The sequence below is a fragment of the Papio anubis genome, chromosome 5, assembly GCF_008728515.1.
Source record: "Papio anubis isolate 15944 chromosome 5, Panubis1.0, whole genome shotgun sequence".
NCBI classification, from domain to species: Eukaryota; Metazoa; Chordata; class Mammalia; order Primates; family Cercopithecidae; genus Papio; species Papio anubis.
This window is the reverse complement of record NC_044980.1, coordinates 170,360,737-170,388,260: the sequence shown is the minus strand read 5'-3', so window position 1 is coordinate 170,388,260 and position 27,524 is coordinate 170,360,737. Positions and strand designations below refer to the sequence as shown.

Sequence of the window (27,524 nt, the reverse complement as noted above, 5' to 3'; positions counted from 1 at the left end):
TAATTCAGTATGATACATCCCAGAGGATGTTACCCACCCCTACATACACCTCTTCCAGTCCACTTATAAGGTAAGTGTGACTCAGCTGTATTCCCACACAAGCCCATAACTACCTCAAAGAAGAGGCACTCAGTTTTTTGTGAATTACGCTGGCCATCCCACCTAAGCATCTTTGCTCTGTTAAACATGGTCTTACTCCAAACTTGGGAAAACTACAGCCACCATTTGCCGTGGTCTGCAGCCTGGGCCTCAGGCCAGTGCTATGCTGAGGCCTCGGAGATGAATCTGTGAAATATGGGGAGTCCCCCAAAACCCACCTTACAGTGCACACAAATCCCATTTCCCTTAGGCCTGGCTCCTTTGAGGTGCCCACCTTGGCACAGGAGACGGTGTGACACCTAAGGCTGGTAGTAATTCAAAACTAATTTCTGTGGGGTCTGCTAAATCCACGGGGTGACTGACTGAGAATGAAATCACCTGAGATGCCCGGAATGACCCACGTTCTCCCACAGCCTCTGTAAATCCTCTCGGCTGGCTTTTTGTGTACCAGGCCGCGAGTGTGAGGTGGCATGACTCCTCCTCTCAGCAGCTCCTGTGGCTAGGACAGCATGTCAGCTACTCCTTTGGCAGCCTGGTGGAAGCAGGATCAGATTTGGAATATATGTTAAACAAAGGCTGAATCTAGATGACAGTGCCATCTCAGTTTTCTTCCAGTTCTGTGGCAACTGAGCCTCCCAAATTATGTCTGTTACAACAAAATTGTCCTCCAAAACATTAATTTGGGATCTCTCTCCCTATACATGTAAACAGGATTTAATCTATTTGTCCATATCTTTGATTAATTTTACTGTGTTCCACTCCTAAGAGGGATTAATCCTTCCAAAAGTAAGAGAGAAACTGTTGACAAACTCAATCGAATGTCTGGAGCATGATCCCAAGGGTGGCAGAGGGTTTTACTCTGAAGAATGGACTTCACCTTTTAACACCACTTCACACTGAGGTCCAAATGGCTGCACAGACAGTTTTTAGATCCTGATAGAGAAAGAAATCTGAGTTGAAGATTCTGAATTCAATTATTTTGTCAACTGTTTTGTGTATTTCCTTTGTCCAAAGGACCTTAGCTAGGTGCTGAGGACACAATGATATTCCCACCCTTAGTGCTTGTGCTCCAGAGAAGAATATAGGCAAGGAGAGAGACGATCCAATGCCATCTGCACAGGGGGTGTGAGCGGCCATGGTGCTACAAGCATGCTGTTCACGGGAAATCTGGGAAGAGTGGAGGAAAGCTTCCCAGAGGGAGCCAGCCCAGGGAAGCCGTGGGCAAGCATTCCAGGCACAGGCGTTCACACCGGTGCAGGCAGGACTCTTCTCTTCTTCCCTAAGATCCTAAGAGCAGACTGAACACACGAAAAAGTACTGTAGCCCAGGCAGGGGCAGAAGCCATTGTGTCTCCGAGGAGAGGGCCCTTGAAGCAAGGGTCACCCAAGCAAGCTTGGTACCCTAGACAGGGGAGCTCTGGCTGGAGGCTGATATTCACTTGGGATTTGGAAGCCCAGAATTCACGGGCCCGTAGAAGAAATGGAGAAATACAGCTCAACAGCTGACAAAATCAACAGTTTCTGGGAGAATAAGAAAAGTGAAGGAGAAAAATCAAAATTGTTGTTTCATTGTTTACTTTTGTCAGAATATACTTAAAATAATAATTTCTTAATATCTATTCAGCTGGTTTGAAAGGAGATTCTCAGTAACAAAAAGAAGAAAATCTGAAGCTAAATGAAAGAGTTTACACAGATTCATGGCATCTATTAGCAAAAGTAAGATGTGGACTTTGTCATTCAGATGGTGGGTTTTGAAGCACATCCAAGCGAGTGGCTGTTTTGAGAGATGAGTAAAACCTTGTCATTATACACATATTTATGTTACCTTCCCCCGCAAACTTGGGGATCCTTTGGAGAAAAAGAAACTACAACCTCCTGTTCTTCTCCAGGTCTAATGAATAGATTCTCTGGATCCACTAAAGAGGGACTTCCTCATTCGGGGACCTAAATAGTGACAGAATCATAATTAAATGCTGACTTAGAAAAACGCTGCTTCACTCAGTGACTCCTGCCTTAGATTCCTTTCTCATTTACCAGGAGAGGCTATTTTTCCCTGTCTCCCAGTCCATCACAGGCTCAACTCATCCTGTTCTCTTGGAAAGCTCCTCTCTTCCTTCTTTTTCTTCTATAACAAACCTGATGTCCCACAAACTGCACCCCCAATTTCCTGTCACTAACGCACCCTCACTCACCTTCAGGTCTCAGAAAAGAGGTCAAAGTGTGTGGGTCACTATTCCCCAATTCTAGCCACAGGCTGACATGCACATTTTTCAGAAATCAATCTAGAACTTGCTTTTCACATTCAAGACATTGGAGTCTACACTGAGAGCCCCATAGCATATACTTCATGCTAGAGAAACAGCCAGTGTTTAAAACTCTCAGCGATTCCATCATCTGGTCCTCAGCGCACCCTGAAGGGGCAGGCGGCCCCGGGACCCTCAGAAGGCAGGGAACCCTTCCAGTCTCAGGAAGGACTACCTTATGGTGCTCTGACAATAATTCATACGTTGATATCTAAATAAACTGCAACATTCCCAGCTTTTCTCAGAGGTAAGGGCTGTTTTGTGGATGGAGCCGTGCTGGCCACCAAGTGCATCATCTCGAAGATGGAGCGAGACAGACCTTTCAACAATCTGTCACCATGAAAGTGACATCAATCTGAAAGCAAGACAATGAGGCAGAGGGGAGGACTGAGAGTACCTGGAAGTCTCTGGGAGCAGGAGTTGTAGCTCCTTCTGCCCCTTCTTGGAGATCAACACTTCTCAGAACCGGTGGAGGGTCTGGGCTGTCACCTTTTATGTCAACTCTCGCCACGAAGTCTCCTCCTGAGTCCTGAATCTCTAAAATTCAAAAAGATTATTCTTTCAGTTCAGAGACCAGACACACTGAATTGTACATGCCATCAGCAGTCCAAAACAATGTCTTTAGGGGCCACAGAAAAATGTAGGCAAGAAGATTTTTTAAAGAATTTAAAGAAGACTGGAAATGAGTGGAGAAGCAGAAAAAGCAAGAGCACATCCAACTGATACACGAGAGGAGATCAGTTTAGAGAAAACATCCCAATAGGTCCTCAGTGGTACTTGCTGTGGTCATGCACATTCACCTAGGTTTGGCCCAGAACAGCAGGCATCTGCCTCATCGTCAGAACAGCATAAGATACTTAGCAGATGACTGGAAGCATTCACATTTACTGGCAGAGGAAATCAGTCTCAAATTTGTGGTCTATTTAGACATAGAGAAAAGCAATTCCCAGAAAACATAAACATGATACCCGAAAAGCCGAGTTGCTTCTTTGGATTCTGGAAAAGAACCAAAATTATCAGAAATTCTGGACCTTATGAAATACAAATAAAAAATTGTTATACATTAGTATTAAGATGAAATCTGAATGAAAGAAAAGCAGTTTGGAAAACCTTACCGTTTTTGTTTTGTTTTGTTTTGTTTTGATGGAAAGCCCATCCTCTCCTACCTGTCCCTCATAACAGGCAGGAGCCACGTGGTTGATCACAGAGCAGCCTGCCAGCCGAGGGACCACATCAGTGCAGGGAGCAGCTCCCACAGGAGCTCAGCCGGGTTCCTTGGAAAACGTCAGTCCTTGCCAGGCCACGGTGCTCTGTTCAGAAAGAGAAGGCTCAGTTTCAGTAAAGCCAATAGCAATAAGAATGTGAAATGTGTTAACAAAATCTTTAACAAAAATATTTCAGTTCATAGAAAGAATGTATTGTGTGAACAGCATTTTTTCCTCTACGTTCATACTCACAACACTGAGAATCAGCTTGATTGGTAAGTGGTGTGTGTCCGGTTCATTGCTTTTATTGGCAGGGACCTCCAGCCTCCACAACTCCAGTCACCAAAATCAAGAATGTCTTTCTGTTCTGTTTCTACCTAATTACAAAACAGAAACTGATTTTTAAAAAGCAATATATTAATAAACAGCACTACTTATGTTCATATCACTGCCATTTCTAGCCACAAATTAGGAGCCAGCATGAAGGAGAACTTTCCAATTGCTTATTTTCTACAAAGATAAATGTTAAACTCTTTTTCTGAGGTCTTTTATATACCCAAATAGACCAGAGAATTAAGCTGCTGCTGCTTGGAAAAGACTATATAATCTTCAGATGAAGTGACAATTGTATAAATTATATAGACCTCCTCTCTATTATTAGAAGGTTTTAACAATGAGTCCTACTATTACAATAATGACTTCTCCATTCCGTTCAAAAGTATCCCTTGTATCTTGGCATTGTCCGATTTTATTTTAAAATGTTTAAAATGTATCAAAATAGACGTATTTAAAGGTTACAAAAAGGGCCTATGACCTATTTAAAGATTACAAAAAGGGCCTATGATCGTGAAGAACTGACTTCCTTAATCAGGGGCGACCAACGTAACTGAGACCCCTGAGACCCTCACATACGGGAACATTTGAAGACATGGGAACACCACTGGACACCAGAATCTGCACAAGTCCCTGACATGAAACGGCACAGTACCCGCCTGCAGCCTAGGCACATTCTCCTTCATACTTCAAATCCTTCCTAGATCACTTACAATACTTAATAGAGTGTAAATGCTACGTAAATAGTTGTTATACATGATCGTGCAGGGAACAACAACAAGGAAGAAATGCCCGTACCTGTTCAGTACAAATGCAACCATCTTTTCTCTGGGGCGTGTGGATATTTTTCACCCAAGCTTGGTAGAATGTGAGGATGCAGGACCCACAGATCCAGAGGGCTGAATATATTTAGCACACACACATTTTGCTTTGTCTTATACAACCATAAAATAAAGGGAAAGCAAAGGCCGCCTGGCAAGAGGGAGCTGACTGCCATGGTGGCTCAGCAAGGTCTTGGGTCCAGATTGACCCTCAAGATGGTAAAGCTTTAATACCTTCCAGAGAACAATCGATGTGACTTCAAGCTTGTTGTGGACAGGGAGAGGCTAAAATGAAATTTGAATTCTATACATAAAGCCCAGAAATTCACAGAAGTGTTCTTTTTTTTTTTTTTTTTTTTTTGAGACAAATTGTCGCTCTTGCCCCCCAGGCTGGAATGCGATGGTGCAATCTCACCTCGCTGCAACCTCCGCCTCCTGGGTTCAAGCGATTCTCCTGCCTCAGCCCCCGAGTAGCTGGGATTACAGGCGCCTGCCACCATGCCCGGCTAGTTTTGGTATTTTTAGTGGAGACGGGGTTTCACCATGTTGACCAGGCTGGTCTCAAACTCCTGATATCAAATGATCCACCCACCTCAGCCTCCCAAACTGCCGGGATTACAGGCGTGAGCCACGGCGCCCGGCCCATCTTTATTTTCTTGACGAATTTCCTGGTATATCTATTTCCACCCTTTTGTTTATAATAAAGATACAAAATTAGCCAGGTGTGGTGGCACACGCCTGTAATCCCAGCTACTTGGGAGGCTGAGGCAGGAGAATCACTTGAACCCGGGAGGCAGAGGTTGAAGTGGGCGACATTGTGCCATTGCACTCTAGCCTAGGCAACAAGAGGAAACGCTGTCTCCAAAAAAAGAAAAAAAAAAAGAAAAGAAAAGATGATGCCTAATATTAACACCAGACAAAATTGACTCTAAGACAAAAGGGATAAAGAGAATTTTTATTTCTTTATTTTATTACTTTTAAAGTCTTTTAGGGTCACAGTCTTGTTCTGTCACCAATGCTGGAGTGCAGCAGTGCAATCCTAGCTCACTGCAGCCTGGACCTCCTCAGCCACCAAGCCTGGCTGATTTTTCAAACTTGTTTTTAGAGACAGAGTCTCACTGGGTTGCTCAGGCTGGTCTAAAGCTCCTGGCCTCAAGTGATCTTCCCCACTAGGCCCCCCTAAGTGCTGGAATTATGTTGCTATGGGTTGCTATGTCTGGCCAAGAATTACTTAAAAATTAACCATTCCACACAGAAGACAAAACAATCCTAAACCTAAACATCTGTAACAATATAGCTGTGTAATACCCAAGAAAAAAATGATGGATGTATAATCCTCCTTGTAGGAGAAATTTCAGATCTACAACCATCTCTCAGAGGCTGAAAGGCTAAGCAAACAAAAATATGAGTAATGATTCCGAAGATTTGAACTACAGAGAAATAAGCCAGAGCTAAGTACATGTAAGAGCTCTGCACCCGCGAGAAGAGTCCTTCCAAGCTCACAGGAGACACTGACATCAGCTGACCATCCTAGACCACGGAGTCAACCCACCTGCCTCCGTCCCACACTCTGACCATGAAGCGGGAAATGGGGGCCGGGGAGAAAGCTCAAGTAGGACAAAGACTCATTTACAAGTTGTCACCTTCATAACCTGACTCCCCACAGTAACAGTGAAGCAATAGATATACAAGGAAACTCGTAAAGAAAATAAAGCTAGCAGGCCGGGCGCGGTGGCTCAAGCCTGTAATCCCAGCACTTTGGGAGGCCGAGACAGGCAGATCACGAGGTCAGGAGATCGAGACCATCCTGGCTAACACGGTGAAACCCCGGCTCTACTAAAAAAAAAATACAAAAACTAGCCGGCAAGGTGGCGGGCGCCTGTAGTCCCAGCTACCAGGAGGCTGAGGCAGGAGAATGCATGCGGAACCCGAGGGCGGAGCTTTGCAGTGAGCTGAGATCCGCCACAGACTCCAGCCTGGGCGACAGAGCTGGTGACCGCCTGAAAAAAAAAAAAAGAAAGAAAATAAAGCTAGCATTTGGCAGTGGAACCCAAATGCTAGCTGGAGTGGACTTCACCTTTTAACACCACTTCACACTGAGGCTCAAATGGCTGCACGAATATTTTCCAGATCCTAACAGAGAAAGCAATCTGAATCGAAGGTCCTTGTAGCTAATTATTTTGGCAACTATTTTCTACATATTTCCTCGGCTCCAAGACAGCTGCCATAGGTGCTGAGGATATGATATTCCCACCCTGAGAGTTTATGCTCCAGAGAAAGATAGAGGTAAGGAGAGAGACGATCACAAAGCCGTCTGCACAGGGGGTGTGAGCAGCCGTGGTGCTACGGGAACACTGTTTATAGGAAGTCTGGGAATTCCGAGTGGAGGAAAGCTTCCCCGAAGGAGCCAGCGCAGGGAAGCTGCGGGCAAGCATTCCAGGCACAGGCGTTCACACCGCTGCAGGCAGGACTCTTCTGTTCTTCTGTAAGGTCCTGAGAGCAGACTGAGCACACAGAAGAATTCTGTGGCCCAGGCAGGGGGAGAAATCCCGTGTGTCTCAGAGCAGACTCCGCTTTAACCAGGGGTCACACAAGCAAGCTCAATATTCTTGACAAGAGAGCTCTGGCTGCAAGCTGATATTCACTTAGGATTTGAGGGCCCAGAATTCATGGGCCTGGAGAAGAAATGAAGAAACATATCTTAACAGCTGACAAAGTCAACTAGTAGTTTCTGGGAGAAAAAGAAAAGGTGAATGAGAAACATCAATGCACAGCACGGTGGGGACAGAGAGTCAGGCCCATCACTGTGGTCCCGCAGCTCCACCCCACCCCGACTGTGATGACAGCTCTGGCCACCTCTCCCTTGTCATGCTCAGCGGGGATCTTCTCTTCTACTCCCTACTGCCAAAGACAACACCGCTTCATTCCCAGACTCCTGGGTGTCCCTAAGAAGTCTTCACAGCCCACCTTTCACCCTCAACCCTTTCCTTCAGTCATCTGCTTTTCATCTAAGCTGAGGATCTGAAAGCACAGGGGAAAAGCCAGGAAAGGGGAGGGGGGAGGGCATCTTATTTTACCAGGTAAACTAGAGTCACTAAGAGGCACATGGGAAGACTAAACCCACCCACCAATGCTAGTTGGCAAGTAGCAATCACAAAACCGGGATGCTGAGAAACAGTAGCTGCTGACCCTATTCCCCTCCCCACTCCCTGCCATTCAGATGGTCCTTGTAACCAGGAAAGGAGATGGGGAGTCTGGAGTTACAGCAGCTGCAACTGAGTACGTGAGAGACCCTTGCCATCAGAGTTCATGTTAAAATTGCATTTCCAGGTATTTCAAAAGCTTATGTAAGAAAGTCATCAGATAAATTAGTCAAAAAGAACTCCCCTTTCCAAATGAAGGCATAGCCCCAAGATTAACTTGTTTCTCTCCTTCTCTCTTGTGATAAATGACAATAATCTACATTCAGCCCCATTTTACAAGATTAACAAGTAGAGGGACCAGGACCTCTGAGCTTTCAGTGATTGTAATCATAGTACCACAAACAAATTCATATAATGTTATAAATAAATAATAATGAAATATAAATCATGACAGAAAAAGCAAAACATTCCGTTTTCACTGTACATTTTAAGCACTACAACAAAATGGGGCCTGAGAGAAGATTCCATGGCAATGCCGGCGTGAGGCGGAAAGGGGTAGGGAGAGCCTGGCCCTGAGAAGGGAGAAATCAAGCACTGACTCCTAGTGCAGCTGTCACATCCCAGGAGCGCGGCCTAGAAAGCCGGCTTTTCCCCACTGACACTGATCTGAGGACCCCGATGCTGACCTGCAGCCAGGGGTCGGCTGCACTGAGCACAGATGAAGATGAAGGCGGGTCTGGGAAGCCGTCCCAACACCACAGGCATCACGAAGCTTCCACTCCTCAGACAGATACTCCCTGGGTGAGAATAAGGCACAGTCCACGATGCCAGTGACACCAGAACCCTGACTATTCGCTCAGTCGGTTCAGTGGCAATGAGTCTATGAACCGCCTGTTTGTAGCTCAGAGCTCCAGTTCAAAGCGCCCCAGATGCAGGAGTCCCTGCCCCTGCCTGAGCCTCGGCAGAGCCCTGCCAACATTTTCTTCCTGCTTCCATCCAGTCCAGGAAAAACAATTAAGATTAGATCAAACTCACCATTATAGCCACTGAATTGTTTGATGTTACTGTCATGGCTTCCGTTTCTGTCTCACAAATCATAAGCCACCGCTTAACCTAAAAGAAAACCGCAGAGGCTCGAACTTTCCAGATGTGGAGCCTATCCGATTCTAATACTACCACCCGCCTTTGCCCCATCCTCACGCAGTTGCTCTGGAGGGCAGAGAAGACAGCACCCCGGTAGCATGTGTACCATGTCAGGAAAAGCATCGGTCCCAGCTGTGGGGGCACAGTGACCGTCAGCAAGAGAGAAGCGGCCTCACGGATGCACCTGAGTGCTGCCTCTCCATCACAGCCACCCAGAGACTCACAAGCTGGAAGCACTCGCTCACTCTAGGAATCAACTCTAAACCGGACATTTCCTAGATGAAATCATCACAAAACTGCAACAGCAGAGCAAAAGAGAGGTAAGGAAGACAAAGCCACAGGCAGCCTGTCACTTGCATAGGTGCTAGGGGTGTTCTCAGCCATCTTCGGGAACCCTTGCACAGAAATAGATTGTGGTGGTCTCAGTTTAGGACAAAGCACAAAACTTACAAGAAATTAAGGCCAACCAGTAACTCCTTGAAACAAACTAGCTTTGTGGGGTTATTTGAAAAAATTCAACTGTGAAATAACAACAACAGAGCAAAAGCATCTCACCCAGTACTGATGTCATTCCTGAATCCCATGGTTTATTTCCAGTTTGCACCAATAGAATGCACAGGAAAAAGTTTCGCTGCGCTTAGCAGGTTCCGCTGTGAAGCATTAGAATATGGGTTGCAGATGGAAGAGGTACCCATCCATCCAGAGCAAGTATTTGGTCCCAAATTCCACAGCCGCAGGGTTCTGCACATGCTCTCCCATGACAGCTGGACAGGGACGGCCTCCTGAGAAGCCACAGACTGTGGCCCTGCCAGCCTGGCACTGAGGCAAGGTGACACTTCCAGCTGAAGGTAGTGTTCTTAAATACCTCTGGCTGAAGGAAGCTGTGCTGGGAGGGGTCACATCAAGAGTGCAGGCACCGCAGCAGGCATGTTCTGATCTCAGCTGCAGAGTCATGAATGGCTCCGCTGGGAACAGGTCCTGGCCTCTGAGCTCACTACTTGCAGTTGACGTAGCTTTAGTGATGGATCTTTCATCATCATCTACAGTCTCCTGGCAGGACACAAGGAGGTGTGAGTGGCTGATCCTGTCTGACGACTCAGACCTGACTTGCTCAGGAGAGCCAGCCTGATCGGGTCTACTTCCTTGAGGTTTGACGTCCAATCCACCTCACTGGGTTCCAACAGATCTCCACTTTGGAGGAAGATCTTCACTTGATCTAAGGTTAGGTTTTGCATCTTTAGGCTTGCTACTCAGAGTAGTTGCAGTCATGTTTTCATTTCACAGTTGTTTGCAATCATAGATGGTAATGTTCCTTTATGTTCCTTTTACTATATTCTGAAATGGAACTTTTTCTCTCAATTTTTCCACAGCCTATTCCTCTGACGGGGCTGGGCTGGCTTGAAAAATTGTGGTGCCCATCTCACTAGTGGTATCACTCTGAGTGTGACAAGATTTTAAAAATAATCAGATAAACTGAATACAACAAATTCAAGTCATGCTGGTATAAACTCAGGTAATAAAGGAATCTGCGTGGGTTATCTTTCTGAAATAGATGTGGTCTACACATCTATTTATTCTGCAACTGGGAAATGCAGGTTATTAGAAAATTTATGTTTGTTCCTTTCTAAAACATATAATATGAGGAAAATAAACAGGAGGTATACACCAGTCATATCTGAAGTTTACATAGATAAAGGACAAGAGTCAAGTAAGTTTTTGAAAATTTAAGGGACTTGTGTAAACTTTATAATGAAAACCTAAATATATTAGTCACAAGGCAGAGTGGGGATCGGAGGTGTAGCTGGCTCACAGGGCCCCACCCCACATCTGTCCCTGCTGCTGCCTGTGCTTGAAGAGTAAAGATGTTAACTCTTATGTGGACCCATCCCTTTCCTGTGTCTAAATGCATGTGGCTCTAATAATACATGACTTATCGCGGTAATTCCACACCACTGGACATTTGGGAGAGCTTAGTATAAGCGGTGGGTACTCACAATAAGGCTGGGCTTGGCAGGCCAGGGAGCACCGTGGCTCCTTCCAGTTACAGAGGAGCCCAGGCCCTGCGGTTGGTGGCACAGCGTCTTCACAGGCTCAGGCTCAAAACGCCACGACCCACCGTTCTGCAGACCTAAGCCAGGCTGTACTTGCGCTGTTAGGATTATGATGATCAGCTTCCCTTAATGCCCTTATCCCTTCGGATTTCATTTACCCTTCGTGCCACTTTTCTTCCATCATTTCTATCACACTTCTTAGCCTGTACTCTAAAATGGGCTGGTGTTTACAATGACGCATTTACCAGAACATTTCTTTTGCTCAGGACAGAATTTTTAAGGTGGACAAGCAAAGTCGAAAGTCCCTTCCAGCCCTGCAATACTATGGGGTCTGCACAGAAGCAGAAGAGTGCTCTTCTCACTCAGTGGCTTTGCTTCAAGAAATGGTTCGGCTTCTACAGTGGTGAAGACCAGCTCACTCACACCTCGGTTCCTGTGAAAGTAACTGAAGAGCTTCCAGAATACAATGATAGTCCCAAAGGGATCTGATGTGGCTGAGCAACATATACAGGGCAGCCTCGGAAACGCCATCAGAAACGACGAAAACCACACAATAAATGAGCTCATCCACATACTTACAACCAGATCCCAAGTCTCCAGACGTCTCATCACATTTTGGTTGCTGGTGAAAGATGTGTGACAGGCGAGGTCCATGACCCGTCTGCCCTCTTCATTGTCATAAACCACATTCTGTGTGAGATTCATTTCTAAAAAACAAAATTCCAAAACTATCCGTTGACACATGTAACAACTAAAATGATAAGACATTCTCACATAATTGTTTTATCTAGATGACTGCCTTAGTTATCAACAGCACTGAAATCTGCCCAAAATTTGTTGGAAAAAGAAAAATCCATTTACCAAAATGAAAGTATCTCTTTGATGACAGACAAGCCAGCTGTGCTCATGAAAACAAGTCAATAATTGAGACTGAGAAATAAAGGGAAGAATGCTAGGACATGGAAAGGTATGTGTCCACTGGAACTCTGATGAAAGGTACGATTTCTGAGCAATTCTCCCTATACTAGTATATTGGAAATTTTGTTTAAACTATAAAACACTTAAATATTTCAACTTAAAAGACTGACACAGTCCACATGAAACTATACCCTATCCAAAATGGACAAATATCTGTTTCTTTTTTTATAGTTACAATGGCAGTTTATTGTAAAGGATACAAACGAACAGCCAGGTGAAGATACACTCAGGGCAGCAAGGTCTGGAGGGGTCCTGGGTACAGAGCTTCTGTGCCCTCTTCAGCTCATCTGTCTGTCTAGCACATCAATAGATTCACCAGCCAGGAAGCTCTCCAAGCCTTATTGCAGAGAGTTTTTAGCTAGATTTCATTTTATAGGTATAATTGTTTAAATCACTGACCATGTGATGGGGCTCCATTCTAGCCCCTTTCCTATCCCCAGAGATTGGGAGGGCGAAAATTCCAACCCTCTAATTACAGGATTGTTTTTTCTGGCAAACAGCCTTTATCCTGAAGCTATCCAGCCAGTCGCCCCCGCCCCACATCCGGGAGCCATCTTGCTGGCGTAAATTCATGTATGGTCCAAAGGGGTTTGTATGAATAACGAGAGACACTCTTATTCAGGAAAATTCTAGGGTTTGTGAAGCTCTGAGCCAGGAACTCGGGACAAACCCTAAATGTACTTTTAAAAATTATACCACAAGCTTGGAATTTGGGAGTGGTTAGTACCTATTGGAAGTGGTTGGTATCTATCTAAAAGCCTCCGTCAAAAGTGAGAGGAAGAATATGATTTTAACGTCCTATTACACCGTGAAAGTGCAACAGAACTACTGCAACATAAATGTCAGTTCGGAGAGGACAAATACGGCCTTTCAATGTGGGCGTGATGAGTTTTAAATGTTCTTGGATTTTTTTCACCAAGTTAGGTGTAAGTGAAAGGACATGATGCGAATCAGTGAAACTTGCTGAAACTTGTTGAAAAATTACCTTCCTGGTAACTAGAGACATATTTTTCATGTTTGTTGTAAACACCCTGTAGGTACTGCCTCCGGTGAACCAATTTAAATAAGATTCCCTGGGTCTCGAAACCATGAGAACAAGGGAATATATTGAGAAGGATATTTTCCTACTTTGAAAGGTTTGTGCTTGGAATCTATGCGCTTGTAAATCTTAAAAGAAGTTAGGAAGGGAGTAACTTATCTGTTAATAGGAATACCGGAGTCATCCGCACTTCTGGTGGGGAAAAAGGGAGTGAGCAGAGAACCACTTAATGAAAGTGGAAAAACCGTAATAGTGTTCCTCTGAGACACATTTTTACTGAAAGTATGTTTTCTTTTTGTTTGAAAATCAGAATCAAAAGCATATTTACAGCAAAAACAGCTGTTTATAATCACTGAGTCTCTCAAATGTGATGTTACAAATTTAGATAACATAATACAGTTTCTTCAAAGTAATATAAACCTGATTGTATTCACATGTTTACAGATGAGCAAAAGTGTTTTAGCATCTAGTGACTCATTTAGGTGGAAGGCAGCTATTCCTTAACTGTATCGTTTTAACCTTGATCAAAATGAAAACTTGTGTTTCTTTTATTCTGTTTTTTCAAGGCCACTTACTGTCTTTTTTCAATGGACTCGTGACATTCACATGTTCTCTTTTCACAAGTTGGTGACTGAAGGATACTAGTGGAATTAATTCTATGGTCACTAATAGGCTTCAGAGACACTGTGTCCACATTTTCTTGAACGGACGCTGAAGGGATCTCAGTGTGTAACATCCATCCATGTCCAAAACTGTCTCCGCATCTGATGCCACGTGCTTATGCTGGTGAGGAGACTGTGCCTCCGCGTACAGGGTCAGTCAGGTCAAAACTGCTTTTGTGGGCATTTGTGTCATGAAAGTGAACAGAGCTGAGTGTCAAACTAGCTGCCTGAGGGTCTTTGCTGCAACAGCTTTTCTTGCATTTTCCTTTAAGAAAGAATCAGTAACAGAGCAATAGTAAATTTTATGTTTCATAACTCATACTAAAATGTATGGGAAAAATTGCATAGTTGATATAAAAGTTGTATTATATGAAGGAACAGTATACGCTATTTACTGTATTCCAGACCACATGTGAACCAAACACAAGCAGTTGACCAAAACCAAAAGTTATGACGTGGTCATGAAAAATGTTCTTGGGCGGTAGGGGGGAAGATAAAGGCCAAAATCAACACTACATCTAAGCATATTATTTTCAAACTACATAAAATCAAAGATAAAGAAAAATCCTAAGGAGAAGCCGTGTGGCGCGGTGGGGAAGAAATCACCTTACTTACAGAGAAACAAAGAACTTAACACCTGAAATCTCCTCAGAAACTATTCAAAGCAAGAATTGAGTAAAATGAAATATTTTAAAGAGATGAAAGAGACCACCAGCCTGTAATTCTGTTCCGTAATAAATTATCCTTCAAAAGTAAACAAGAAAAGACCTTCTCAGACAAGCAAGATATGAAGGTATTTGTTGCCAGTAGACCTGCTTTGCAAGAAATGTTTTCAAAAAGTTCTGAGAGAAGAAAAATAATATAGCTCAGAAGCTTGCATTTACAAAGAAAGAATGATCATCAAAGACAGAATAAATAAAGAATAAAACATGGCTGGGTGCGGTGGCTCACGCCTGTAATCCCAGCACTTTGGGAGGCTGAGGTGGGTGGATCACGAGGTCAGGAGATCAAGACCATCCTGGCTAACACAGTGAAACCCCATCTCTACTGAAAATACAAAAAATTAGCCGAGTGTGGTGGCAGGCGCCTGTAGTCCCAGCTACTCGGGAGGCTGAGGCAGGAGAATGGCATGAACCCGGGAGGCAGAGCTTGCAGTGAGCTGAGATCCCTCCACTGCACTCCAGCCTGGGCAACAGAATGAAACTCCGTCTCAAAAAAAAAATAAAAGAATAAAACATAAACTTGTATTTTTCTTATTTTTAATTGGTCTAACAAATAAAAATGTGTGCAAAATAATACTGGCAATAATGTGTGCAATTATGTAGAGTTATGTGTTTATGTGTGTACATATATGAGGGTGGGTGGGCACAAATATATGTGTGTATCATATATATATGCTTATGTACACTTGTAGGTCAGTAAACTGAATGACAGCAATGATACAAGGAATGGTAGAGAGGAATTAGAAATCTTTTGTTACTATGAGGTACTCAAACTACTGTGGAAGCAGGATAATGTTATTTGAAAGTGAGCACAGATTAATTGTAAATGTATATTGCAAACACTAGAGCAACCACTAAAAAAGTGGGAACAAAGAATTATATCTCATATGCTATAAAAGAGAAAATGGAATCATATAAAATGCTGAACCAAAATCATGTAAAGCTAAAACCCCTCAAAGACGCATTTAGTTCATCTTCTTATATCCATGAAACATATATTTAATTTATATAACATTAAATATTTAAATTAGATTTGCCAAACCAAATTCTGATTACTTGCCCATAACGTTAGAAATGAAAAGATAACAAGAAGTGACATTAGGAAAGATGATAGCAAAGTAGAAAGTGCCAGAAATGTGTGTCTCCACCTAGTCAACAACCATAGTGTGCTGTAAAAAGACTCTGGAGTCACTGTCAGAACTCTGGGGTCTCCTTGAACACTTCCAGCTACCAGGGAAAAAGCTCAGCTGGTCAACTGCAGTGAATGTGGACCAACTGCAGGCTTCAGCATAACAGTGGCTCCCCAGCCCCCAGCCCCAGGCTCATGGCCAGCAAATGTAGGGAAGGGAATCCGTATTTCTAGGGCAGATGGCTGGAGCCACATTTGGCAACAGAACCTTGCCTCTGCTTTATCAGGGTTCTATGTCCTGACTGCACATTGCTGCTTCTGATTGCCCGGGATAGGTGCACAGAAGCTGCCCATCACTGTTTCTAACCCACTGGATGAAGCAGCCTTTAGAAGACTTAAAGGAGCTGCAATTTTTTTTTTTTTTTTTGTATTCAAAAACCACCATCTATACAGGGAGAATTTAAGGCCGGGTGTGGTGGCTCACGCCTGTAATCCCAGCACTTTGAGAGGCCAAGGTGGGCTGATTGCCTAACGTTAGGAGTTCGAGACCAGCCTGGCTAACATGTTGAAACCCCGTCTCTACTAAAAATACAAAAAAATTAGCCAGGCATGGTGGTGGTTGCCTGTAGTCCCAGCTATTCGGGAGGCTGAGGCAGGAGAATCGCTTCAACCTGGGAGGCGGAGGTTGCAGTGAGCCAAGATCGCGCCATTGCACTCCAGCCTGGGAGACAGAGCGAGACTCTGTCTCAAAAAATAAATAGATATACAAGGAGAATTTGGACAGCCTACACACGTACAAAAGGAAAGATGCTGATTCTCAGCCCAGATGCACCCAACACAATTTTGTAAAAATCCTAAACCTTGGAGGAAAGTAAGAATCTGACTTCCTGAGTTATCACATTTTAAGATTAAAATGTCCAGTTTCCAACAAAAACGAATCACAGGGAATACAAGGAAACTGGAAAACACGGCCTGTTAAAAAGAACTAAGTAAGTGAATATAAAGTGTGCCTGAGGATGCCCAGACATCAGACTCACTAGACAAAAACTTGACCACAATTCTGCAAGATGCACAAGAGCTGAAGGAAGACGTGGACAATGACAGAAAAATGACATACAACCAAATGAGAAAGTCAATGAAGAGATAATACTAAAAGGGAATCCAAAAGAAATTCTGCAACTGAGGCCAGGCGCAGTGGCTCACACCTGTAATCCCAGCACTTTGGAAGGCAGAGGCAGGTGGATCACCTGAGGTCAGGAGTTCAAGACTAGCCTGGCTCACCTGGTGAAACCCCGTCTCTATTATAAATACAAAAAATATTAGTTGGGCATGGTGGCAGGTGCCTGTAATCATATCTACTCAGGAGGCTGAGGCAGGAGAATCACTTGAACCCAGGAGGTGGAGGTTGCAGTGAGCCAGCATTGCACCATTGCACTCCAGCCTGGGCAACAGAGCGAGACTCTGTCTCAAAAAAAAGAAAGCAAGAAATTCTGCAACTGAAAAGTAGAGTAACTGAAATAAAAATTTACTAGAGAGCTTTAAAAGCAAATTTGACTAACTACAGAAACAAATAGCAAATTTGAAGACAGAACAATTGAAATGATCCAGTGTCCAGAACAGAAACAAAATGGCTGAAGAAAAACCAACAGATCCTAAGGGACCTGTGGGACACCACGAAGTGGACCAACAACAGTTTGCGAGAATCACAGAATGGGGAGAAAAAATAATATTTGAAAAAATGGTGAAAATGTCCCCAATTTTATTTAAAATGTTAATATAAATATCCAAGCTGGGCACAGTGGCTCATGCCTACAATCTCAGCACATTGAGAGGCTGACATAGGACATTTGCTTAAGGCGAGGAAATTTGAGATCAGCCTGGGTGAAATAGACCCTGTCTCCACACATACAAAAAACAACTAAAATTAAAATTAAAAATTAGCTGGTGTGGTGGTATGCATCTATAGTCTCAGCTTCTCAGAAAGCTAAAATGGGAGGACTGCTTGAACCCCTTCAGCCTGGATGACAAAGTAAGGCTTGTTTCAAACATTTTCTTAATTTTTAAAATTTTTTCTAAAAATCCAAGAAGTGCAACAAACTCAAAATAGGATAAGTGCAAAAAATCTCGCCCTAAGACATGTTATCATCAAGCTATCAAAAGGCAAAGACAAAGAGACAATCTTGAAAAAAGCAAGAGAGAAGCTACTTGTCACATACAGGGAATCCTCAGTCAGACAGTCAGCAGATTTCTCATCAGAAGCCTTGGAGGCCGGAAGGCAGCCAGGGTGACAGATCAGTGCTGAGGGGCAGGGGGGAACCTCTCAACTAAGAGTCTTAGGTCTGGGTCTAAGGGTTTAAATGTGTTTCTCAAAGTTTATGTGTTAGAAACTTCATGCAGAGGTGTCTGAAGGGGGAACCTTAGAAGGATTAATGCCATAATCATGGGGGTGGATTCCGCATCAAAGGACAAATGTGGCCCTCTCTGGCTCTGGTTCTTTCCCACCCTCTTTTGCCCTTTGGCCTCCCACCATGAGGCGATGCGTGCGAAGGCCTGACTTTCCCAGTCTGTTGTGTTCCATTACAGCAGCACAAAAGAGACTAAGACACTGGCAATTGTTCTTCAAGGGAAAAATCAGGACACTACCAGATAAGCAATGGCTAAGGAAATGTATTACCACTAAACCTGACCTGCAAGAAAAGCCTGAGAGGGTTCTTCAGGTTGAAATGAAATAGCACCAGACGGTTAACTCAAAGTCATATGAAGAAATAAAGATCTCAGGTAAAGGTAAAACATGGGCAATTACGAAAGCTAATATTATTGTCATTTTGGTTTGGAATTCCACTTTTTAATGTCCTGTATGATTTTAAGTACAAATGCATTTTAAAATACTCATCTATGCTGTTAGGCACATAGTGTATAAAGATGCAATCTGTGCCATTAGTAACAAAAAGGGAGAGAATGGTGCTGTCCAGAAGCAGACACTTCATATGTTATTGAAGTTGAGTTGCTATAAATTCAAATTAGAGTGGTTTAACATTAGGATGTTGTGTTAGGCCATTCTTGCTGCTATAGAGAAATACCTGAGACTGGGTAATTTATAAAGAAAAGAGGTTTAATTAGTTCACAGTTCTGCAGGCTTTACAAAAAGCACGATGCTGGCATCTGCTTCTGGGGAGGCCTCAGGAAGCTTTTAATCATAGAAGAAGGCAAAGGGGGAGCAGGCACATCACATGGCCAGAGCAGGAGCAACAGGGAGCAAGGGGGACGCATCACCCTTTACAACAAGATCTCATGAGGAACACACTGCACCAAGCCATGAGAAATCCATCCCCATGATCCAGTCACCTCCCACCAGGCCCCACCTCCAGCACTGGGGATTATGATTCAACATGAGATTTGGGCAGGGACAAGTATTCAAACCACATTAGACGTTACATATAATTTCCATGATAGCCACAGAAAAAAACAGCTGCAGCATAGATACACCTATAGAATACAAACAGCAAAATGGCAAAAGTAATTCCTTATCAGTAACTACTTTAAATGTAAATGTATTAAACTCTCTAATCAAAATACAGAGACTGGCTAAATGTAGAATAAAAACATAACCCAACTACAATCCTGGCTACAAGAGACTCACTTTAGATCCAAAGTAAAAGAACAGAAGAGGATACTTCATGTAAATAGTGACCAAAAGAGTGCGGTAATATCCGATTTTTGAAACTATTAAACCAAATATCATTATAAGAGACAAGGAAGGAAGTCACATATTTTTAAAGATTAAACATAACAAGTTATAACAATTATAAACATTTAAATACCTAATAACAGGCATTCAAAAGAAATGAAGCAAAAATAGGACAGAATTGAAGGGAGAAATAGGAAGTTCTATAATGCTAACTGGAGACTTCAATACCCACTGTCAATAATAGAGAGAACAACTAAGATCAGATGGAAATAGACCGAAATAACACAACGCATCAGCTCTACCTAACAGACATGGACAGAACACTCCACCCAACAACAGAATCCACATTCTTCTCAGGTTCACATGAAACAGTCCTCAGGATGGACCATGTGAGGCGACAAAACAAATCTTAATGGATATTAAAAGATATACCAAGTATCTTCTCCAACCACAATGGATTGAAGTTAGAAATCAATACAACGGAAACATTCACAACTATATGCAAATTCAAGAACAGAATTTACAACAACCAATAGTTCAAAGAGCAATTACAAGAAAAGTTAGAAAACAATTAAGAGACACATGAACACACAGCATTTCCCACAGTGCTCAGAGGGAAGTTTATAAGTTTTAAATGCCTACGTTAAAAAGAAGAAAAACATTAAATTAATAACCTAACTTTAAGCCATAAGGAAATGTAAAACAAGAGCAAACTAAACCCAGGGCTAACAAAAAAGAGAAATAAGAGAGACTGAAATGAAGATGAATAAAATAGAGAATATTATTAAAATAGGGAAAAATCAATAAACCAAACAGTTGGTTCTTTGAAGACATTAGCAAAACAGACAAACTATTAGCTGGAGTAACACTTCCAAAAAAGATATAAGACAAAAATACCTATAATTGGAAATAAATGTGGAGACATTACTATTGACTTTACATCATATAAAGAATAATAAGAACACTATAAATTTTCTATAGTCCAACAAATTAGATAACTTAGAAGAAATGGACAAATACCCTGAAACACCCAAATCACCTAAACTGACCTACAAAAATAAATAGAAAATCTCAAGAGACTTTTAACGAGAGCCTGAATCAGTAATGACACAACTCCCAACAAAAAGTAGTCCTAGATCAGATGGCTTCACTGATGAATTCCATCAAACACTTAAAAAAGAATTAACACCAATCCTCCTCAAACTCTTCCAAAATATTGAAGAGGAAGAAAACTCTTCCCAATTTATTGTATGAGGCCACAATCACTCTGATACTAAAGCCCAACAAAGACTTCACAGGAAAAAAAAATTATAGACCAATATCCCTCAATAATATGGAAGAAAAAAACCTCAACAACCAGCAAATCAAATCAAACAGCATGTAAGAAAAGTATTCAACATAACCAAGTGGGATATATTCCAGGAATAACAATATGGTTCAACATAAGAAAGCCAATAAACATAATAAATCACATTAATAAAACTATATGATCACCTTAAACAATGCAAGAAAAAGCATTTGATAAAATCCAACCCCTTTTTATAACAGAAACTCTCAGAAAACTAGAAATAGAAGGGAAATTCCTAAACATGATAATGGGTTTTTTTTTAACCCACAGCTAACATCATACTGAATGGTAAAGATGGAAAGCTATCCCTATAAGATTAGAAACAAGAAATGATGCCCAATTGCTGATATTGAATAGTGTACTAGGAATCACAGTCAGCTATTAGAAGGGAAAGAAATAAAACGCATGCACATTGGAAAGAGGTAAAAGTATCTCTCTGCAGATTACATCATCTTATATGCATAAAATCCCAAAGAATCTACAAGAGAGCTACTGGAGCTACAAAATAAATTCAACCTTGAAGGGCACAAGATCAATACACAGAAATCAGACGTTTCTAAACACCAGTAATAAACAATCTAAAATATAAATTAAGAAAGTGATTCCACTTGTAATAGCATCTAGAAAATTAAGTATTGGGGATAAATTTAGTCAAGGAAGCAAAAGATGCTGAAAACTACAAAACACTGTTAAAAGAAAGAAACCCTAAACAAATGGAAAGGCATCCATCCTGTGTGTTTATGAAGACTTCATCCTTCACAACGCTGAATTTCACAACAACTTCATGGATATGACAACAAAAGCACAGGTAGCAAAATAAAAACAGATATTAACTCTACATACTACATCGTAATTAAAAACTTTTGCACATGAAAGAATAAAATCAAGAAAGTGAAAGACAACCTACAGAATGAAATAAGATATTTATAAACCATGTATCTGTTAAGGAATTAATATCCACATGATATAAAGAACTCTACAATTCAAAACAAAAGCCAAACAACTCACTTAAAAAGTGAGCAAAGGGCTTAAATGAACAGCCCCCCAATGAAGTCACACAAACGGCCAGTAAGTACGTGGAAAGATGTTCACCATCACCAGTCATCAGGGAAATGCAGATCCAAACCACAATGGGGTACCCCCACTTCACACCTATTAGGATAACGATAATAAAAAGAAGGGGGTAAAAGTGTCAGTTGGGATGTGGAGAAGCTGGAACCCTGCCGTTTTGCTGGTGGATGGAAACTGGTGCAGCTGCTGTAGAAAATGGCATGGCAGCTAGTTTTTAAATTTTTTGTAGAGACAGGGTCCTGCTATGTTGCCCAGGCTGCTCTCAAACTCCTGGCATCAAGCAACCCTCATGCCTCCGCCTCCCAAGGTGCTGCGATTACAGGAGTGAGCCATCATGCCTGGTCCAGGTTAAATACTTTCTTAGGAGATGGACTAGAAATGGATCATCAGAAATTATGTTTTTACTCACACATGATGAATTCCAATAGCCAAAAATGTTTAGAACTCAATCAGAACTTGAGAACTTCTTTCAGCAGGTGCTACATGATTCAATGACTAGGATCCTGCTTCAATCAAGTTATTTTACAGTTATCCAAGTATTTCTTTTGTTTTTCTACTAAGTTTTAAGCAGGGAGATTATCCACATATGGCCTACACCACCAAGCAGCACACCTACCACTGAGAAGGCTCCTGACCATTCTCTCATGTGAAACGACCTGACCAAGATTCCCCAACAATTTGTGAGACTCAACCATATTCAAACAAAATACATTGTTTTCAATAGTCATTTAATTTATCACATAGTTGCTGTACTGTAGCAGAACAAGATCTTAGCCCAAAATTAAGTCACCACAGATTGACCTATTTATAAAGCTTATCAAATCACAGTTTGACAAAAATCAAAACTAATAGATGCTCTCTCTCTTCTGTTTTTCCTTTTGTGAGATAGGTTCTCACTCTGTCACTGCAGCCTCCACCTCCTAGGCCCAAGTGATCCTCCTGCCTAAGCCTCCCAAGTAGCTGGGACTATAGCCATGCTGTGTGTGTGTGTGTGTGTGTGTGTGTGTGTGTGTGTGTTTGTGTGTGTGTAGAGACAGGGTCTCCAAAGCTGTCTTGAACTCCTGGGCTCAAGCAATCCCCCTACCTTATCCTACCAAACTGCTAGAATTACAGGTATGAGCCACCATGCCTGGCCTGTTATCTCTTTCTTATTCCTAATTTGCTACCTCCAACTGGCTGAGGGCTGGACATCCATTAACTAAATATATTAAAATAGCAAATCTCTGCACTGTTGCCCACACATACACATCAATGATTACGCACATGTCCAAGTGTCTACAGCCCAGCACTGGGAGGAAAACCCATGGACTCTGGAACACTCATCCTGGCTGCCTGAGAACATGGCTTTTTATTTTATGTCTACGTAACTGCCTCTTCTGGTTAATTACAAATTCTTGAAACTGCTGAATAGGCAACTTCTAGATAAGTGTGCATTTCTGTCCATAATAAAGTACTACACTGTGGAATACAATTACTGTAATAGGAGTTCAGATCAGTTAATGTGGTCTAGAATGATTAAAAACTAACCCAAGACATGGCCTAAGACTGGCAAGATGGTTCTAATTCAGATTAGGGACAGAAGGGAGAAAAATGTGGAAAGTAAAAGAGACAGATAACGTGGGACCGGATGACACAGTACCTTAAGAACTATTAATTTGAAACATAGGGACACAGAGAATATTATACACAAAAAAGTCACTGTAACAAGATTAATCTGCTGGTTTCAAGCATGACAGAGTAGCGAGACACTGTCTATGGGACAATGAATTAGATGTGGTAATTAGCACCTTGAACTTGAATTGGTGTAAATGAAATAAACAAGAAAGAACAAATCTTTAAGGCACAGGCTTGAGGCTGTACTGACAGGATTTAGGCCTTCTGAACCTCATCTCCCTTAAGATGACAATCCCGTCTCTCGCTGCTTGAGTCCACTCAGAATTCTGTGAGGATAGAACGACTGTCTCCATAGCACACACACTCCCTCCAAATAGTAAACCCCATTCTACAGTCGTGAGTCGTACGTTACTAACAAAGGGTATAATGAAAAGGTAAGGGTCAGAAATGATGACCAAGTTTCAAGCACAGAAAACATGGGGTGCTATTAACCAAGAGAAAAAAATAGAAACAATGAAAAACAAATATTCTTGAGCGAGGTAAAGGTCTGTTTGCTTTTTATTTGTTTTCACGCTCGGCCAAAGAGCTTTCCACGTGAATGATCTAAACACAAGACATTAAATATTTAAATATAAGAAAATTATGGGAAAGAAACTTACAAACATATGAAACATTATTGGTAGTAATTTTTATACTTTTTCTGTAGTTTTCAGATGTCAACAGCAATTGTTTCTTTGGAAATAAACTGATATCATACAAACGCAAAGGACTCCTTATTCCCTTTCATAGGACGTCTAAGGAAAAAGCGTAACTTACTCTGTTAGGAGCTGGAAATACCACTCACAATTTTCTGCCATTTCTTTCTCAGTTATCCAAGTACTAGAGGGAAATGGCATGATCTGTGTGCCTTCTACTACCTCCAGTAACTACAGAATTACCTGAAAAATACAGTTAATGGAGCAATGTCCAATCTGAGCAATCTAATGTAATAACTGCATCCTTCTCATCAAAATATTCTTTTATGTAACCCTAATACTTAGCATTCATATGACAAATTGCACAATTTGCCCAGAGAGAAAATATGCAACAGTAAGAGGCAACAATAAACATGATAAACTGCTACCATAAGAGAGAATTCACATCTAATTCTTGATGTCTGGGTAGAACACAATCATTCATAACATTCAGCCCTAAGAAATATCGACTATGGTATTTCTAATAACATCAATTTACTCAGGTATTATTAAATTCTTTTGAAAAGTTTTAGACTTGAGAGAGTGGAAGGGTTAATACATACTAAATCATACCAAAGAAATACTTTTTTAAAGGTAAAGTCAAACTTAGAATTTAAGAACAAAAGAACCGTTTCAGTACTTACTAGTCCAAGGGAGACAAATAAACTGGCCCGCTGATAAGGGAGAGCTGCTTCCTCAGGCTCTTTGTGAGTTGTTTCCGAAGAGTGTGAGCCACGGGAAATCCAGGAGCTGTTAGATCCTGATTGAAACTTAGAGTTTAAACTGTGGTTTTCATTTGCCTATTGAAAGAATATCTTGGCTGTATTAATCTTTTAAATTAAAATTGAACATTTTGCAGGGGAAACTGTAGGGAGCGGGCAATGTCTGCTTCACTGAATAACACAGGCAGTCAACGTAGAAGGAATTTGAGAAATTCCCACCGTCACGTGAGTGTAATCAATGTTTCCCAGAGGCTTCAGCAGGGCGCTGAACCCAGCTCTGAAGGGTTGTCAGGGAACAGGATGTTCACAGGGCTTTGATGTCTCATCCCAGATGACTGACTGATAACAAAGGGGAAAGGCCACCTTCACAAAGAGATGTCTAGCTAACTCCACCTTAACCAAAATTACCTAATACAGCACCAGAAATCATGGGACAGACAGACACAAATGTCTCCTGGTGTGAGGCAATGAGAAGTACACCACGCTGCCCATGTTTAATCTGAATCCACTCCTGAGGAAACTGTTTAATCTGTATTCTTGCAAAAAAGGTTTAATCTAATCTAGTCAAGGCAGGGGAGCAATCAGATGTATCTAGATTGCGAGTCACTCTGAAAAACAAAGAGCCTAGATTCTACAAAATGTTTCATGTCATAAAAGAAAGACTCCAAATTAAAAGAGAATACAGAAATATGACAACCAAAGGTGAAGTTAATCTCTGATTAAACTGGGAATCGAAAACAATAAAAATAGAGGACATTTGGGAGATAATCACATAAATTTCAATGTAGACGGTACATTAATTTAAATTATTTTATCAAAGTTAGATAACAGAACTGTGATTATGGAGAAAGATGTCTTGATTCACAAGAGATAGATGCTGAAGTGTTGGGGTAAGATGTCATGTTCTCTGCAATTTACTTTCAAGTGATTCAGGGAAGAAAGTATGAAGACAGAAAAAATGCAAAGGTGGCAAACACTAGCAACTGTGAATCTGCATGAAGAATATGTAAATCTCCATTGTGTTAGCCTTTGAATTTTCTGTAGGTTGAGAGAGAGGTAGGAAGAAGGAAAAAAAGGCAGGCATTCCTCATCAATTCATACCTGGAAAAAAATGGAGTCCAGAGAAAACCAGAGGCTTAAATTTCATGTGAAATCAATAAGAACAATAGTGATTTTCTAATGTCAGATTTCAGAAAAGCCACAAAGACTGGAACATTCCTGACTAGGAGCACTTGCAGGTAATGTCAATCTTTTTCCTGGAGGCTTCAGTCCTTCTAGATCTTCATATGTTTAATTCCATCACTCCTGGAATTGCCAGTTGTTCAAAATAAGCCTTTAACGGTCATCATCAAACATTTCATCATCAATATCATCATCTATTAGTAAACCTTAGGAAAAAATGGGACACACTTTCAAGTGTTGACTGAACAATAATTTGTAATAAAAACAGCTGGTAAGACATAAGTGAGTCGATGAACTATATGATTTTGTTTTTATATTTGACATGAGAAAACTTCTCAATTATAACTCATTATGAAAATTGAGAGGACAGGAAAGAAAGATCCTGGCATGTTATCAAAACTTAGGATGCGGCTGGGCACAGTGGCTCACGCCTGTAATCCCAACACTTTGGGAAGCCGAGGTGGCTGCATCACCTGAGGTCAGGAGTTCAAGACCAGCCCGGCCAATGTGGTAAAACTACATTGTTTTACCTGTCTGTACTAAAAATATAAAAACTATATTATATATATATATAGCCAGGCGTGGTGGCATATGCCTGTAATCCCAGCTACCCAGGAGGCTGAAGCAGGAAAATCGCTTGAACCCGGGAGGCAGAGGTGGCAGTGAGCCGAGATCACGCCACTGCACTCCAGCCTCAATGACAAAGTGAGACTCTGTCTCAAAAAAAAAAAAAGAATGTGATAAATGTGGCATCATAAATAAATGGGAAGAGAGCAGCAGGTTCTTCAGAAAATGAGAGCCTGTCATAGGAGAAGTAAAAGGAAGAAAGAGAAGAACCAAGGAAGAGAGGGAGGGAAGGAGGGCAGGGGTGAGGGAGGGAGAGCAGGGGGGCGGGAGGGAGAGAAAGAGGACACTGCAGGGGTTTTCGATGTTGTAACACCCAGCTCTGCAAGGTCAGGATAAAACAAGAACTCTCAATCAGTCATGGTCTTCTAAGCTGGCACTGCCTTTTTAGTGGTTAATTTTGCAATTAAGTCTCAACAACACTCATCACCTTGACTTGGCAATTTCACCTCCAAGAATCTAGCATACTAAAACAATCAAAGATCAAATACATTCGGGTCAGTCATTCTTTATCCACAATTACACAATCCAGCAAAGTCTGAAAAATCCTTTGGCAGCAAAACCTGTCCTCAGTGGAGTTGATGCTGCTTATAGTTTCTATTGATCCCACTCGACTCAACAGACTGACCTTCTACGTCCTGCATTATTTGGCCCCAGCCTGCTTTTCCGGGCTTATTTACCAGTGCAGCCTCCTACAGGTGCTGTAAACCTGCCACACAAAACCCCTGGCTGTCCCCCAAACACAGCCCATGTTCCTCACAACAGTGCCGTTGCTGAGGCCACTGCCGCTTCCTGTCAGCTCCTCGTCCTCCCACATCCAGGCCCTGGCACAGACCCCATCCTCCTTCCGGAAAGCATCAGAGATACCTGCCTCAATCAGAGTTAATTTCTCACCCCCATGATTCCAGGCACGT

General features: G+C 42.0%; 1 long non-coding RNA gene across 6 annotated transcripts; it reads right to left on the bottom strand.

The window, feature by feature from the left end:
• Positions 1 to 848: 848 nt before the first annotated feature.
• On the bottom strand, positions 849 to 26,484 carry LOC103885631. Of its 6 annotated transcripts, none has more exons than XR_004183930.1 (11): positions 25,906 to 26,484; positions 24,727 to 24,882; positions 13,690 to 14,041; positions 9,602 to 11,804; positions 8,939 to 9,016; positions 3,859 to 3,983; positions 3,517 to 3,711; positions 3,202 to 3,397; positions 2,799 to 2,938; positions 1,924 to 2,042; positions 849 to 1,032 (listed from the first exon to the last, which is right to left on the bottom strand). It is a non-coding gene; the product is annotated as an uncharacterized LOC103885631 (long non-coding RNA). The 6 variants fall into 6 exon arrangements; XR_004183931.1 differs by having other exon boundaries at positions 3,202 to 3,711; positions 9,602 to 10,483; positions 11,041 to 11,804; XR_004183932.1 differs by having other exon boundaries at positions 3,202 to 3,711; positions 9,602 to 10,483; positions 11,677 to 11,804.
• Positions 26,485 to 27,524: the final 1,040 nt, after the last annotated feature.